Below are 16,874 nucleotides of genomic sequence, written 5' to 3'. Positions count from 1 at the left end.
AATGGGTTCACTAATCCAAGGTTAAGGCCTTTTGACACAGGGCTTAGCAATCAAGCTTTCTGCAGGAGATCAAGGGAAACAAACTCAATTTTGCCTTAAAGGAACAACACAATGACTTTCAATGGAGAGTGTGACTACATGATCTAAATCCTTCACATTCAGGTACTATGACGCCAAGTGAACTACGCTACAAGCACTCCTGGAAAGCTCTCGCACCAAACAACAAGGGCACATTATTCTCACATGGTGCTTACTTACCGACACGTGTGATTTATCACAGCCACCTAATACAAGAAGATGTCATCCTTTTTATGCCAAGACACCTCGTGACAATACCATTCACGATGCTTTGAATCTTACGCCTTCTTTTGTCCTGATCTCAAAGCCAAATTGCATTTGTTCCAAGTGTCACGTTAATGTATGAAAAGTTTAAGATGTCACTGGCTTAATCTGACAGCGGAGGTTTTAGTTAAAGCAAACGTGTCATATTGTACTTCTATTAGCAGGTCGCCATTGCACTATTAGTGACATTCCCAAGTCAGTGGCGTGTCACCTTAATTTAAAGTTAAGCACTGTGACAGTTTAATATGCCAGGGAGATGAAAGCCTCCTCTGTTTCGGCGCCACGTCAAACCTTTTTCAAATGGGCGATAAATAGGGCTTATTGTTTCAGCAATTGAGAGGAACTGTCTGTCTAATGTTCCTTTATTCCACCCCCCTCCGTCTGTCTTCTTCCACCTCCTCTCTCTCTCTCTTATGGAGATTTTATTTTCAAGCTTGAGCGGCACTACCTAGAGGTTGAAGATTACGCTTTGAACACAGACTGAGTATCTGTCAGCCAAGGGTCGGGCTCTGCTGAGGGGGGGAGACGACTTTAAAACGTTGGAACGAGAAGACAAATCACGGCGTTGTCTCTAAGCCCTTACTGTCTTTTCCCCCTTCTTTTCCTTCCTCAACCATCAAATGTAATCCACCCCCCTGAACTTTGACTCAATTTACAGAGGACAATGGTCAGTCACGGTGGCAAATACAGATCAGTCTTTCAAACAGGAAGACAGTTCATTCGCTCATATGGATTTGACCCGGGCTGATTATTCTGCACATGCAGGGAGCTTAGGGAGAGGAAGAACTCAAGTCTTGTCTCCTCTTTTATCCACTCCTGTGAGGGTCTCTCACCTCCCCGATGGCCACTTCTTTATCTCTGGCTGGTGAACCATATATACAAATTGACATCCAAAATTTCAGAAGAAGAAACGGACAACCTCGTCTGGAGGAGAGATTTACTTCCTTGTGACTGCTGAAACAAATTTCCAAATCATTATTAAAAAATGGCACTGATTTGATTATTCTTCTGCTTGGTGTGCACAATTGAGGGATCTGTCTCGCACTTACTAAACCATATATAGAAATCGTTCCAAATAATTTTAGCTGTACAATGGACAAAGTTGTCTTGTTGGAACATCAAAACAAGGATGCTGTGCTGAATATGCTGCCACACTCCTTCATCTCATAAACTTTATCAATAGGTTACGTGTAATCACTGGCGATTGGTTATTCTGTTGCACATGGCCGACTCTTATATTCTCCTTTACCTACTCCTCCTGTGCATCTTGTACTTCCCTGAACATTGCCTTTTTTGAACATTTAAACATGTTTAATCTTTAACCCACTCCTCTAAAGGTTTAGAGCCTTCTTGAAGGCCACTTTTCCTGCGACTGCCAAAACATTTAATTCAATGACTTCCATCATTTTAGAAGTCGAGGTGGACTACCTGCTGGTTGGCATTCACATGGAGGGAGCTTTAGGATAGGATGAGCAGAGCTTTCTCTTTTACCCACTCCTGTGAGGGTCTTGATCCTCCCTGAAGGCCTTTTACTTCCTTGCAGCTACCGAACCATATATACAAATTGCTGTCAATAATTTCAGAGGTGGAAACAGAAAACCTTGCCTTATTGGAACACACAAAGAGGGCGGCTCGCAGTTGGTGTTCTCTGACACGTCATTAGTGATGGGGACACAGGTTGCTCACTCAACAGAAACCAGCTCCCATTAAAAGAAGAAACAGAAAGGACCATCCGTGAGTCCCCCCTTCTCTTCTGTCCTCGGGCTACAGGTGGGCAATTTTGATGGCTGCACAAAAAGGTGCCTAGGGGATCCTGGCGTCGAGATAAGGAGGACTATTAGACCAAAGAGGGTGGGAGTGGAGGTGTTGGGGGGAGTTTCACCACATCAGGCAAGTCCGTTTGTTTTTCCACTGTCCCCCCTTCCCCTCTCTCCCCCCGATCTTTTATGCAGGGTGGAGGAAAAACGAGGTGCCGTGAAGCTTGAAAGAGTGCCTGACATCTGAAGTCTTCTGATAGCTCCCCGCGATGCTCGGGAAAAAATTAACTCTGACGCCCAGATCAAGCCTCAGGAGCTTAATTACATCAAAGAGAAAGGGATCCTTGTTAGATTCAACCCAAACAAAAAAGAAAAAAAAATGATCAGTAGTTTTCAAGGCTTTGTTTGACATTGAGAAGACGAGAATGTAAAAATGAGAAGAGAGCAAAGTGTGTGTATGTGTGCAGGGGATAGAGAGGAAGTTTGTCAAAGAAGAAGAGCGGGGATTATCAAAAGAAGACAAGTCATTCGAGGGTGGCACGTCAGAATATCAGGTTTTATGAGACACTGCTGCAAGGACACATCAAGTTGGAATAAAGTGACCAAAAGGGAAGTCCAGGGAAGACAATGCAGGGCTTCAAGGAGGGCTTCTAAAAGAAGGTAGCTTCACAGGCCCCCCCCTCCCCCCGACCATCCTATTGACAAGGATGACAACGGTCCCACGACGCACCATTATCCTTGACCGTCAAGCCGACATCAAATGGGCAGGGAGCTGTCCCTGTCAAGACAGAGACAGAAAGGCCTCTCAAAAAGTACAGAGAGGAAGAAGAGACAGGCGAACGAGGAGGGAGATGGGTACATACGTTGCTGCCCACCTTGGTTTGTTAAATTGGGCTTATTCGCCGTGTACACAAGCCTAAAGAGATGAATTGTTCAAAAGGGAGGCGGAGAAAAAAGGAAAAAGAGTCAGACATGAATCGGACGACTTGGGCAGAGTCTGCATATGTTTACTCAAACCTTTTTACTTCACACTTGAAATGGGAGAAGAAGAAAAGCACACACAAAAAAAAGTGCAGCGGCTTGTTACAGGCTTTGAAGAAAGATGAAACAAATCGCTCCTCTGCCATGCACGTCATCCTACATTTGTGATGTTAAAAGCAAATTGATAAACAAGGCCTCTTGCTTTTAAGGAGTCCTGTCACAAATTCAGGGTGTAGAGGCTTCTAGCTTTCATCAGCCAAGGAGTCCCACATGAGTGAACTCACGCTTTGCTTCCAAGCAACTTTTATTGTCCCGATGCTGCTCGTCATCATCATACAGCATTTTGTCGCCAAACAAAAAAGGTCCAACTTGCTCCAGGCTTGAACTCCAGAGCCATAATTATCACCTTTGTGCTAGTTTTGAAAATTGAGTGTCTTGCAGAAGAAGCCCCTTCAGAAAAAGATCAAACTGAGAGGTTTATCTGACTTAATAATGTGTGTGTTTTGGAGACGTCAAAGGACCTCAGGCTTTTGAAGCACAAAGGCAGGGAATGATAAAATGTGAAATTATTTGGTGAATAAATGGAATGGTTCCAAATATTCAGCCATTCACTTGAACGCATTCGAGCAGGAACTTCACTCCTTGTTCTACATAATTCTCCAGGTTGGAAATACCCAACACTGTAAGGTGAAAATGAATGTAGACACATGGACTGTAATCATGCAGCATCCTATTAAGTCAGATGCAGATATCATTTGCGCAAGAAATCAACAAATTGTTATGAAAACGGAAAAATGATGCAAACAATATGAAGAGAACTTCACTGACATGAGGGAAGATTATTCAGTTATTAATCTAAAAGGTTCTTGACCTTATAAATCCGAAACTTGCAAGTTGAGAAACTCTGGACTGAAAAGTGGAGTACTCATTCATAAGCAGCATAATGCTTGTATACATGCAGGGGAGCAATGGGATATGTAAACAAGAAGATGCTCATCTGTCATGACTAATAAGAAAATGTACAAACAATGCCAGTTTTTACTGCTGGGCACGCACTATATGTCAGACCTGGCTCCAAACACAATCTGAAAAGCCTCCAATTACATTTCTTTCGACGGCCTGACTTGAGTTGTGATGTGTCAAACCATTTGGGGATGCAGACAGCCTGAAGCAAACGCTCGGAGTAATTAAGTGTTCCTATTTTTATTTGGCCCAGGGCTTACGAGGCTGCGGCCGTCTGCTCCCGATCTGGTCACTAAGGCCAGGGAGAGCCAAAAGACACATCACCACGGTGATGATGGCAGTTTGTGGCACTCCACTGAGGAAGGTATTTTATACGTCTTTAAGAGTCGTTTTCATGAGCTCCTGATCACAAAAACTATTCTGTAAGGTCAGAATGCAGAGGCTGATTCCTGTCGCTACGTACGATTGATAACAGAGAGTAAACTGCAAAATCTCTCTTTGCAAGAAGAGATTAACATCCGACTAAATGAGGTCCTGACTTTCCCAAAATTACAGCAAATGTCCAGAGCATTGAATTAAATATAGGAAGCAACATTTTGAACCATATGTACCAGCTGTTAAAACCACGAAAAACAAGGAACCAATCACTCTGACCAATTCTGTTTTTTCTGGGCTCTCTGTTACAGTTAAAGACACATATGGAATACAAAAATGTATTAAAAAAACCCACATTGCATTTAAAAGCCCCTGAATACTCTGATACCTAAAAGGTAACCAAGAATAGGATGCATTAATGTTACATAATCCATTAAACAAAGGAACTTGAGTCTTTATGACATAAATAAATATGTATTATTATTATTATTGTTATTATTATTAAGGATGAACTATAGGAAAGGAATTGATTGTTCTACTCATGAAAGTCAGAAGAGTTCAGCCTTTGATGAACAATCACCATCAGCCTGAGGTATAGATGGCCCACTTTAGGTGCATATACAGTAACTGCATATATTGTGCTATAAGACTCAGTCCCCACTAACAACCTCTCTCTCAGAGATTCATGAGCGGGCCAGTCAGCCGGGCCGGTCTAATCATGGAGAAAACACCACAGGCCATCGGCCCGGCTCTGAATTCAGCGAGACGCCCAACTTTGAACGAGACGTGTGTGTGAGGCCAATTCCTGTCGACCCAGACGTCTCGTCAGGGTCCCGTCTCGCCGACAAGGCCTCAGTCGTCGAGTCAACTTTAACCATCAGATCAACCGCCGGCCCTGGGGCAAACAGGGACCCCTGCTGGGAGTCACGATGGACCCCCTCCTGCTGGCTGGAGCCTTCATCGCTGTGCAGATGACGGAGGAGAGAAGCAGTGGGTCTCAAAGAAGTGGCACCAGGACGCCTGTGTCGGGACCAATGGGGTCTCTTTGATAATTGACCCCCCCCAAATCAGTCCTACTTTAATAACTAATTTTAATAACTTTCAGCATCAGTGACGGTAATCTCGTTGTCTAAACAATTAAAGGAGGGAATCAGGTATAGTAAACAGAAACACACACCTTGGAGGTCCAGCCTTCTTGAACAGATCTGTAAATATATTTTTACATTTCAAGGGTTATATACGGCGCTGCATTTTCATCACTCGATTATCCGTTTTTCAGCTCGTAAGCATTTAAAAATCTGTTGTTTGCCCTTCAGCAGCACAGACTGAAGAGTGCACTGTCTTGCAATTACTGATGAACTTTTCAAAGTATTTCTTAATTGGATTGGACGCAGAATAAAGTTTAGATAGTTATTTTTGTTGTGCATATTCAAGGAGCAGGCTGTGGAAAAATGATGTTTACGGCTTCTGAAGGAAACATTTGGCAGCCAACGGTCATTAAGAGGAGTCCCGCCAAGTGAAAAGTTGCACTCTTTACCGAAATACACATGAAATCAAGACATAAATACTCAGAGGGGAAATGCTGCACGCTTGCCTGAACTAACTCCAGCTCTCTATCATAATTTCATTAATTGCTCCTGAAGTCTATGATATAGCGAGCAATTGCACCAACTGTGAAGAGAGCAGCACATTTCTTGGGCCAAATGTGCAGCTTTATTTTTAGAATATGGAGCTATAATGCATCCGGTGTCATACATAAACGTAATGCAACCAAAAGCAAACTCTCACTGTTAACAGAGTAGAAGTGTTCATTTAGTTTGCCCAGATTCTCATCAAAGCAATTCTTTACCAAAAAGATCACAGTCTTTAGAAACTAACGCAACTGCTGCACTGTCAATCAAACCTTTTCATCTCGTTTTCCTCTTACTTTCTGCTTGCTTCAGTACATTTAGTAAAATCAGGGAGTAGATCTAATCATGCTTTCATAGTTAAGATCAGTTCAAAATGTAAAATTCAACACGTTAACTACAATCATGATCCGGGTACTCTGGTTTGAGTTTAGCTCGTGCAAATTGACTTAAACATGCAGGAGCAGCCACTCAAACTCAGCACACTACTTAATAACATACCACCCAACGTCCCGGACGCCCAGCCTCCACCATCGGACCGTGACGTCCCAACAACCACCTCCGCTCCGACCTCCACCTCAGCGAACGTGAGAAATACAAAGGAGGAATCCATCCTGCTTTTAGTCCCATAGGTCTTTTGTAAAGCGTCTCGGGGTAACACTTGTTCTGAATTGGCGCTCTACAAATTATGAGCGATTATGTAATGGCTCAACAAAATGCAATAAATGTTCACGTCGTTATGTCATTTTGGACCATCACCTTTAGAAAGCCTTGCAGCATGCCCCTCTCAGATATCACTGCTGAATACACTGCAGCACACGCCATCACCATTATCTCGTGAAGAGCTGCTGATTTCCACTCTGTCTGAAAAGCCTGAATAGAGAAAACAATTCAACTCTGCCTACAAAACAAAGCTGCCGTCGTCAGGTTGCTGGTGAGACAACAGGCTTCCAGATGGTTCCATTTACAAGTGATGCTCTGAGTCCTTGTCATACATTTAGATAATGTTATTTTGAGAGTATAGCTGTCAGCTTTAGTTCTTTTTTCCAGGATCTGTACAACCTGGAAACACTGTGTTCAGATGTTAAATGTCCCTTTTTCTTGACTTTTTGGTGAAACTCGATACGAATGGGGGAATCCCACATTTATAGGCATTGCTTCGCATTAGAGGGGGCTTTTTAGCAGCATTAATTTTTCCTTGTTTCCTCTGTGCTAGTGACCCATATTTGCCAAAAAAAAAGGAAGAAATCTGCAAGGAAGGAAATCCGGCTTTTCCAGTAAAATCTCGTCTTTGAAAAATGCAGCACAGTTTCTGACTTCAGCGATGGTTCTCAGAAGCTCAAATGTTTGGTTCTTACATTTTATTTTGCCATTATATTCTTGTTTTTAAGACTTTCTGAAAATGCACTGAAAAATCGTGTGAAAACTCGACTCCTCAAAGCAAACCTGAGCGCAAACGTGTGTCAAACATCAGTACACATTTCTGTAGCCTGATTGTTGCGCGAGTTATGTGGAAAGCTGCCAAACACATGAAAGCAGCAGAGGTGTCACACAGGCTGAGAGGTAAAAGACTCTCCAAGTCGTCAAACGAGAGAGTTCGATTCAAACGCGGTGCACGGGCTGAGAGCAGAGAAAGCAGAGAGGAGGAGAGACACAGGGAGCGATATGTAAAAGAGAAGAGATCAACCGTGCAGTCATGTCATCGCCCAAGGCAAAGAGCTGCAGATGTAACAAAGACAGGGCCTGCGATTGTCAAGAGGCATGGATAATGATAGCTTTGCATGTAGGGTACAAGGCAAACATCAAGGCCATGCACATCGCAGTGCAGGACTTTAAAGGCTGTGGCGAGAAAAAGGGGGCCATGGGAGCGAAAGATGGCCCCTGATGTGGCCCCCAGTGGCTCCCCTTGTGATGGCAGGGGCAGGTAACTGGGAACAAAGCAAATTGGACAGGGTAGAGCGCAGAGCCAGTGTCAGGGCTCGGCTCGCTTTCTGTATTTGGAGGGGTTTTGTGCTGAAAACTTTTCTTTTTCATCTCCTCGCCTCGTGTTTGTTTGATCCTCCTTGTCCCCCAGCATGCATTGTGCCAACCTCGCCTTCTGAGTGATGAAGTATGGAGCCGCTCTGCTGCTCACAACACTGTGAACGAACACACTGTGAGATGTTGTGTACAGTGGGGCTCCAAACTGCTGCATCATAAACATTTCAATGCAAACAACTGTCCAACATGAAACATCATTTTCTCATCATGCTATCAACTTTGCAAGGATAGAAGTTACCCACATCTCTAAAATCTAAATGTAGCGCAGTGTGCGGTCTGTAGTTTGACCTACACTCTCTCACTCTCACGCCTGGTCAGTTGAACATTCACAGACAAGATTACAAAAAGAATCCTTTTTAATTATTGTTATGATAAACAGTCTATTATGATGTCTTCACCGTTTGTACCCTTCACCCCTCGTGATACCCCCCCCCCCCAGATCACACAGAAACACCACTTGGGAAGTCAACAGCTCTCTTCTCTTCGACCACAGGAGGCGAGTGCTGGCGGCATTTTCACCACAAGACCACCACTGATCTTCAGACGGACGACCTGCAGCCCGCCAGAGTCTGCAGAGCTGTCAAAAAGCAGAGCGGGGCTCAAAGGCCTCCAGACGCCTCTGTTCTCATAAAGACATGTGATCCACACTTTCACCGCGCAGGGATTTCTGCACAAGAGCCAAATCTCTAAAGATTCTTTTAAGACTCCTGTTGGACTGTCTGTACAGATGTTTTTGATAATCAAGGTTAAAAAAGTCCATCACACTTCTCTGAAGGTGAAATGATCCGGACATCCAGGACATGTTGAGCAGAACATTCCTCCACCAGGTTTGCATGCTAAAAACAACAATAAGGAAAAGAATCTGGCTGTTTGGATGGAAATGTGACTGCCCTCCCCAGCAGAATGAAACTCGGCCACATATTAAGAGTTAATGTTTGGATCCACCTCTGTTCTGAAACACCTCCTCTAGTCGAGGAGCTCCGTCTTCTCCTTTAAAGCTTTCAAATTCTGCATCGAAATCTCAAACTTGTTTGTGTGTTGTGTTGCGGACGACTGTTGAAAGCTGGCGAGGAGAGCAGCAGGAAGAGAGGACGGACATGAAACAGAACACGCAGCTTCACGTGGAGCTGAGAGAGACTTTTATTTTTGGCAGGCTGCACATCCAAAGCTGCAGAGACCGGCAGAGAAAGAGGAACACAGCCGCATGCAAAGTGCGTTGATTAACTTGCATTGTGTTTGTTTGCTAACACTGTGCACTGCATTCAAATGAAGTCCAAGACAGCGAGCCAGAGAGCCTCTGATTCAAGCTCTCTCTCCGTGTCCAATGTCTATTTCAAGACCCCAACCCCCCAGCCCGGAGAATTAATAATGAATGCATCCTGTCCGATTTAATTTGGCGCTAATTAGGTCAGGAAAGTTTGGGAGTGAAAGGTACGGTCCAGGCCACGTGGTCGGGTGTCTCGGCGGGCGCCCACTTTCATGTGGCGAGAGAAAAGTTGAGCGGGGAACAGAGGGATGGCGGGGGCAAGGCCATTGCCAACGGCGCCAGCAACGGCACGCAGGGCCAGGGCTGGAGACAAAGATAATAACACCAAGAAGTGGCAGCTTCAGAAAGCCGCTGAAAAAAAAAAGCAGCCGTCAGGGAGATATCAACTCTGGGGCTCTGCTGAACGGAGAGAGCTGTCAGTCTGTTTGTTTGGACCGCCACCGCAGAGAAATAATTATTCTCTTTTAATTACAATTTGGAGAAAAGGAAACGCAGCGCTCAGGCTTAGCGGGCCGGGGAGGGGACGCTGGTGCAGGGCGAACGGCGCTGCCCACAACCACAGAGCGACGCGCCGGAGGACTTGCACAGTAATGTTATCACCTTTCGCACGCCGCTGAGCCAAAGAGTAAACGACTTTGATCCGACTGCGAGGGCACTTTGGCCAACTTGGGTGGCACTGGGAGGTTTAAGTAGAAACTCTCTGGCAGGAAGAGTTCAGAGCGGGGAGGAGGAGGACGGGGGGGGGGGGAGACAGATGAAGGTGACAGCTATAGAGGTTAACCTCGATTTGAAGTCCCAGCAGGGTTGGAAAAATCCCGGCAGGCGAGATATCGCTCTGATCTTTCACATCTAGCTCACAGATATTGTACCAAACGGTGCCAATAATATCTCTTCAGGATCGACTGACAGAGCTCAAACATGCTTCAAAAAGTCCCACATATTCCCTTCTTCTCTCAGTTTGTATAAATCTCCCTCACATTGTTGTATTTTAGGTTATAAAATAAGGACTGAATACATATGAATACGGAGTTCAGCATGTCTGAAGATTGGCAGACAGTGGCAGCTCCCCTGATTCAAATGATGCCAAACTGCTTAGTGGAGGCGATCCAGATGGAGTATCAGTTCAAGTGCTGTAAATCTGCCTGATTGGACGGGCTCAGACATTTGTTGGGGGGGGGGGGGGATGATTCACCTGTAAATAACCTCCAAACCTGCATCTCACAAATTACACTCTTATTGTGCATCTGCAAACAGTCCTCTTTGTTTCCTGCAAACATGCAAAAATATTTGTTGCATTTGTCTCTCTAATCAAGTCAACTGTAGCAGCACATTAACAGGCCAAGCCTGGGAAACCCCTCCCTCCTCTACCGGAACAACAACACTTTGTGTTTACTGCTGCGCCAAAATCAGCGGAAACCTGAGAGGTAAGCAAAACGTACAGTAAGGACGAGATACGATCCAAATCTGCACGACGAACTCAGTTTATTTATCGGATATTCCTTGATACACAGAAGTGTTGATACTCATCTGCCCTTTCCTGTCGAGTCAAATGAACCTTTTGTGACTTCATTTAAACAAGAGGCAACAGGAAGCGGAGCAAATCTCAGTGAATGAATCCACTTTCAATCAAGTGTATTGTACAAAAAAATAAGCAGGAAAAGGTTTAAAGAGTTGTGTCACGAAGCAGCAGAGTCGACAGTCCGACCTTTTTCTTTTTACTTTGTGGAGATATTGAGGCCCGAACGTGCTCACAGGATTTGAACAGCGGCAGACCTTTTCTCCATCCTCTGGGAGAAGAAAAAGTAGAAAGATATAATCCTTTTCCCTGCAGGAGAGGAGACTAGCAGCGAACCAAATTATTCTCATAAGATGGGATGACCTTAGCTACACTTTATTCAACGCTTCTTACCTCCACAATTTAACTGCTGTTCTTTTCTCCCCCTCCACAACTTCTTGCTATGCATGAATCACAGGTTAAATGCATTCCTTTCAGCAGCCGGCGCACCCCGGCGACGGAAATATAATTATGTTTTACAAGTCGACTCTTATCTGTAGCCTCCTTCATTTCGCCGCTGACTCTCGCCGTGTTTCGAGGGCTTTTCAGAAGTACTTTACGGTGTGTCAGGTTGCTGTTCCTGCGTGTAAGTGTACCATTGTATCACTCAAAAGGTCTGCGCTCGCCGAGTCACGGAGGGAGAAAAAACATGGTACATAACCTCCACGGTGTACTTTACTTCTTTGTGAGTGGAACATACAGAGTGGGAGCTAACTGCTGCATAATAGAATATAAATGACTTTCTCCTTTTTATTCACACAGCAGCTCCTGAGTTCAAATCCACGGACAAAAAAAACCCCTCAGCCCTGAAAGCGCAGGTTTATTTCTGCTGCTTGCTGGACTTGTTCATGTTTGAACTTACACTGAGGAGCTTCAGCTGCTTCTTCACGCTCCCCAAAGGGACACACGAGGTTTCCTTTCATAACCAAAATACTGATGTTTGATGTTTGTTTAAGATTGAATAAATAAAACATGAACTCTAAAATAACTCAAAGCTGATTTCATGGCGAGATTGGGAAGACAAAGACACAAGCTCAGGCCTCTCGAAACGCCAAGTGAGCTTAAAATCGATCACGACTGCACCCATTTTTTATTCATGTTGGAGTAAAAGGAGAGAAGGAAATTTTGCACTATTTGACCATGCACATGAACATACTCGTTTTTTTACATGATACCTCGGTTGAATTAGTTTTCGTGTCACGCCCGATGATTGTGTTTAATCTGGTCATTTTGAGCGCCAGTTTTCTTTCGAGTACCAAAAGTTTACCCTCCTTGCTTTTAGTCCGAACGGGAAAGAAACGAAGTCAAATAATAAAAAACATGTAGTAAGAAGTAACGGAGCCGTGTTGGTCATACAGCGGCCGTTGCCATGGAGACAGGACGGCACACACTACAGTCGGAGGTCACAGGGCCTGACTGTGTCTGCACATGTTTAAAATAACAATAGTTTATATAAACGTGTGGGAGAGGACGGATGTGACGCTGCAGCTCCACGCTGCCTCCTCTCTGTGTGCTGATTAGAGACGGCAGAGGACAGGTGTCTGCAGGTACACTAACTCCAACTGTGAGCTCCATCAGCACGTCTTTGTCTAATCAGCTCCCATTGTTCAGGCTGTTGTATTCCTCATTAGCTGCCATTGTTAACAAGCACGTTTAATTATGCTAGTTAGGAGAGCATCGGCGGAGCTAAAAACAAAATAATAATAAAATCCCCCCCCCTCCCCCCCCACGTCTTATTAAAAGAGCAGAAGAAGAGAGGAGACAGGGAGGAGGAGGAATTAAGACAAAAGGAGAAACAGAAGAAAGAGGGGTAAAAATAGTCACTGTGAAACAAAACAAACAGTGTTTGTGTGGTGAAATACCTGGCGGGCTGCTGCCACCGCCGCTGTTAGTCACCGTGGATCCCCGGGGAGAGGTTCTCCTGGGTTTCCTAAAACATGACAGCAAAGGAAGGAAACAAAACAAGACAGGCGTCAGGAGTCTCAGAGCGCTTAACAAATGATCCCCCGACTGTTACATAACCTTTTCAGAATAAAGGCTCACGAACAAGGTGAGGATTAGACAAATGTCAACCTCGTTCAGGTCCGTCTGTAAGCATGTTAGTCTCAGTTGGAGCCCAGAGGTTTCTTCCCAGGGCGATATTTAGAAGAGAGAGGAGGAATCAAAGTGTTTCATTCATGTAAGAAAATGAATCAAAAATGAACTTGACCTTAAAAAATGATGCAGACGGCATCCAAAGCTTCACGTTAAGCTACAAATACATGGACACCCTTAAAGCTACAGGACACGCATGTACATCTGCAGAGACAACTTCACGTGTATCTACCTTTGTATTACAGGATCTACGTAACATTCTTCTCACTTCAACTTGCAGCCTGATCACGTTAAAGATCTGTCTTTGCAGTTATCTATTAAGAGCTCAAGCTGCACTAAACGTAGCATGCTGCTAGCTCAGTTTCCATGTTGATGATCGATCTGTTTCTCTCTGACATCACCTTGATTCAGGTACTACTTAAGCTCCGCCCACTGAGCTAACCCGCCTCCTTCCTCCTGTCCAATATGTTCTGTGTTCCTGCAGAGACAGGGGAAGCTTGCATGGGTAAAGGGGGGGGAGGGTTGCAGAGAGTGGGTTGTGAATTATGCAAATAAGTGCTGTGACACAAACTTGGACGAGGATTCAGTGAAGGAGGAATTGGCTGAAGGTGGAGTTGTTCCGCGTGGAGGTATCTGAGCGCCCGTCCTCGCTCTTTACCTTGAGGCAGGAGCTTATCTTATTTCCTGCTCCTTTTTTTTTTTTCAAAGAAGTATTGGGATTAACATAAGCACCTCCGCCATTGTGCTCCCACTCAAAATCACTTTATCTTCTTTTGGCTCACAGAGAGACAGTTTTATCAGGTGAGCGAATACCGCCTTAACACCCGCCTGATAGTGAATGTAAAGTGCTTCTGAGGGCCGCTGCTGCTGCCACCGCCTTCCTGCCTGAACGTTATATTTAGCAGCACAACACGTCTTTTCTGCAGGAAGGAGGGCGGATGATACAGAGGGCCCCGGGTGGGTGTTAGGGGGTGTTTTCCACATCAATACCAGCTGATTTGACAGAGAAACTACTACGTCACTTAAAGACAGTTCAAACTCTCCCTCTTTACCCCTGTTGCCCTGTGGAAACTGCCCATGAAGAGGATTGTTCCCCCTCTCTCTTTAAGCAGCTGAGGTAGACAGGAAGCCGAACAGGAAATGATTGAATAGTCATAGACTGAAGGAGACTTCTCCCATGTATGTCCCTGAATGACCTCTAAGAACGAGGAGGAGGAGGAGGAGGAGGAGGAGCTGGGATGACTGGTGTCTGAAGGGGTTAAAGGTCATAGTGTCCGCTCTGGGGCTGAGACAGGATGTTCTGTTACAGTGAAAGGTGTGTGCACAAACATTTAAAGTGTTTTAAAATGAATCAGGGTCAGAGGTCGTTGGAAAGTTTAACTTTTCCCACTTTTTTTAAGAAACTACGTTGACTGGATGCTCTGAGCTTTGATTTCAGGCATTTGTGTTTTTACATAAAGCACACCTTGTTTTCATTTCAAACTGTCTGATTTGACATTTGATGAGCTGAGCTGCTGTGAGGTGTTTAAAGGTGTGTATCTGATCCAACGTCCTGCAGGTTGTTGTCAATGAATGAGCGGACAGTGTGACAGACTGAAAGGCCATCGAGAGGATGTATTTAAAATGAAAACATTTTCTGTGTCTCACGTTTCAGTAAAAAAAAAAAAGATAAATATTATGTGGACTCCTTCCTGTGTTTCAGTGTGAGCGATGGACGCAGAGATATTTTCTAAGAGTTCCTCGGCTAATTAGGCGCACAGTTTGCCATCTCATCCAAATTTCTCTTGACTGGGGCAATGAGAGAGAAACCTCTGAGCCAAAGTGGACTCTGAAAGTTTTGCCCCCCTCCATCTGCTGAATTTGCGCACAGAGGCTTAATTGGGGCCAAATCTTGTCAAAGCCTCTTCTCCGATATTAGTCACGAGCGTGTTCACAGGAGATCACCATAAGGAGGCAAACTTTTAACAAACTAACGCTCACTTTCTTTCTGTTTTTCAACAGATTCAAAAGGCTTAATAACACCTCTCAGTGTAAGATGAGAAAGTCGAGCAGCAGCAGAAAACACGTCCTCGAAAACGACCAGGAACTTTAATGACCAGCTCTGAGAAACACAGAAACCAACGCAAACTGTGAAGCTCACAGGGTTTACCACCCTGCTGTCCTGTGCTGTCTTACTCCTCTGGATGACAACATTTGGAATAAGAGGAATAACGGATGAGCTGCTTCAGGTTTCCTCGTACAGTTTGAACTTGCGCTGTGATTTAAAGTTTGTTGGCCTTTGGGCAGCTGTGGACAAACTGCAGCTTTGGATCTCATGCTACCGTCAGTGACTTTCTCTTCACAAATATTGCATTTAGTTTTTATCCTAAAGAATCCCCTCTATCTTTTCTGACAAGCTTTATGATATTTGTTTTCCATTTTTTAACGTGTGAGATGTCTGCTTATACTGGTTGTATTGAAAATACTGGTGCAACATTTTGTGTCGCCCACCTCACTGAAACTGAGAGTCGTACAACACAGATGATCCCCCACTGTGAGGTGTTCGAGTACTAGGCATGTTAGTGATAAATACCCGGGCCTGAATGTCAGAAAAGTATCAGGAAGAAGTCCCGAGTTCATGTGTGAAAGCTGTATACCAATTAGGCTACATTTGTTTGTTTAAATGTTGTTAGCATTACTGGGCAGAATATTAGCACGTTAGCATGTTGGTAAAGACCAACATGAGACTTTAAAGGCCTAATTAAACAGTTTTGGGTGTGCTTCCTGTTATAATATAGTTTCCTATTCTGCCACTAAATCCATCATCGATGTCCAGACTAACAAAGCGTGAGGTGTTTACTGCTGTGATTTAATAAGTGCTACTTTGAGTCTGATTTCTAAAAAAGCCAAAGAGATACTGGTGCTTCTCTTTCACCTCCTCTAATAAACACTGACTCCATTTCAGCGCCGCTTGTTAAAAGAATGTAAAAACATGTATTTAGGTTTGTGTTTCTTTCACTCGGCGGACTCACTAATGCATTTTGTTTTGTTTGGAGCGACTCAGAGCTGTCAGCGTTTGAAACGTGTCCTCCTGGGGTTCAGCAACACTTACACGCTCACCATGATAGCTGTGCATTAATGTCACTCACTGCCTTCTGCTTACACACACACGCACACACACATCCTGCCTGTTTGTGCTCACACACACAAAGACAAATATAGTGTGAGGCTATTTTTGCTGCACAAACACATAAGCGCACACACAGGAAGCTATAGGAGGCAAACACATGCACCTATGGACTCGATTTGTTCATGTATGTCGATTACACACATGCACAATACACACAATCAGCTACAAACATGCACACACTGAAACACACACACATGCATACATTTATTCACATCTGAGCGCTTGTTTGTCTCGCACAAACACTCTCTGTGTTTTCACCTGTTTAGACACACACACTGTTTTTTTTGTTTTTTTTGAGCATCATATTTAGGTGTTTGCAGCGTCAGTCCTCGGCTTTATAATCTCCGACACATTTACATAACATATATTACCATGCCATGTTGACGGCCGAGTAAGTACTCAAGCTCATCCCGGCCCCTTTTCATATTTACGGCGTGACTGATTTAAGATGGACTGATTGTGGGGATTTAATTACGGGGGACACAATGGCCACACAATTCTGTTTTCTTCTCCTCCCGTCTTGCGAGGCGCCGCTGACACGCCGCACACTCGGCTGCACACTGCCGAGGAATGTTTTACACTCCAAATGAGCTGTGCTTGCAGAAGAATTTAATTTGATCTGCCGCTGTAATTGTGCTCTCAAAAAAAAAAAAAAAAAAGGAAAGAAAAAGTGGTGGAAGAGGAAGAAGAGGAGGGGGAGAAT

At 44.4% G+C, this 16,874-nt stretch overlaps 2 protein-coding genes across 6 annotated transcripts in view; both read right to left on the bottom strand.

Moving 5' to 3' along the window:
- The window catches only part of orc4 (origin recognition complex, subunit 4), a 213,585-nt gene that overhangs the window by 85,043 nt on the left and 111,668 nt on the right, over positions 1–16,874 (bottom strand). The window lies entirely within an intron of this gene.
- zeb2b (zinc finger E-box binding homeobox 2b) overlaps positions 1–16,874 on the bottom strand; it is a 332,710-nt gene that overhangs the window by 304,617 nt on the left and 11,219 nt on the right. For all 4 annotated transcript variants that reach the window (XM_079336136.1, XM_079336141.1, XM_079336138.1 and 1 more), the window contains exon 2: positions 12,771–12,838. The gene's annotated coding sequence lies outside the window, so the exon portion shown is untranslated. The remainder of the gene's footprint in view (positions 1–12,770; positions 12,839–16,874) is intronic.

The sequence above is a fragment of the Symphodus melops genome (assembly GCF_947650265.1).
Source record: "Symphodus melops genome assembly, chromosome: 23".
In the NCBI taxonomy this organism is placed as follows: domain Eukaryota; kingdom Metazoa; phylum Chordata; class Actinopteri; order Labriformes; family Labridae; genus Symphodus; species Symphodus melops.
Note: the sequence above shows the minus strand (reverse complement) of the source record. Positions and strands in the feature narration are given on the sequence as shown.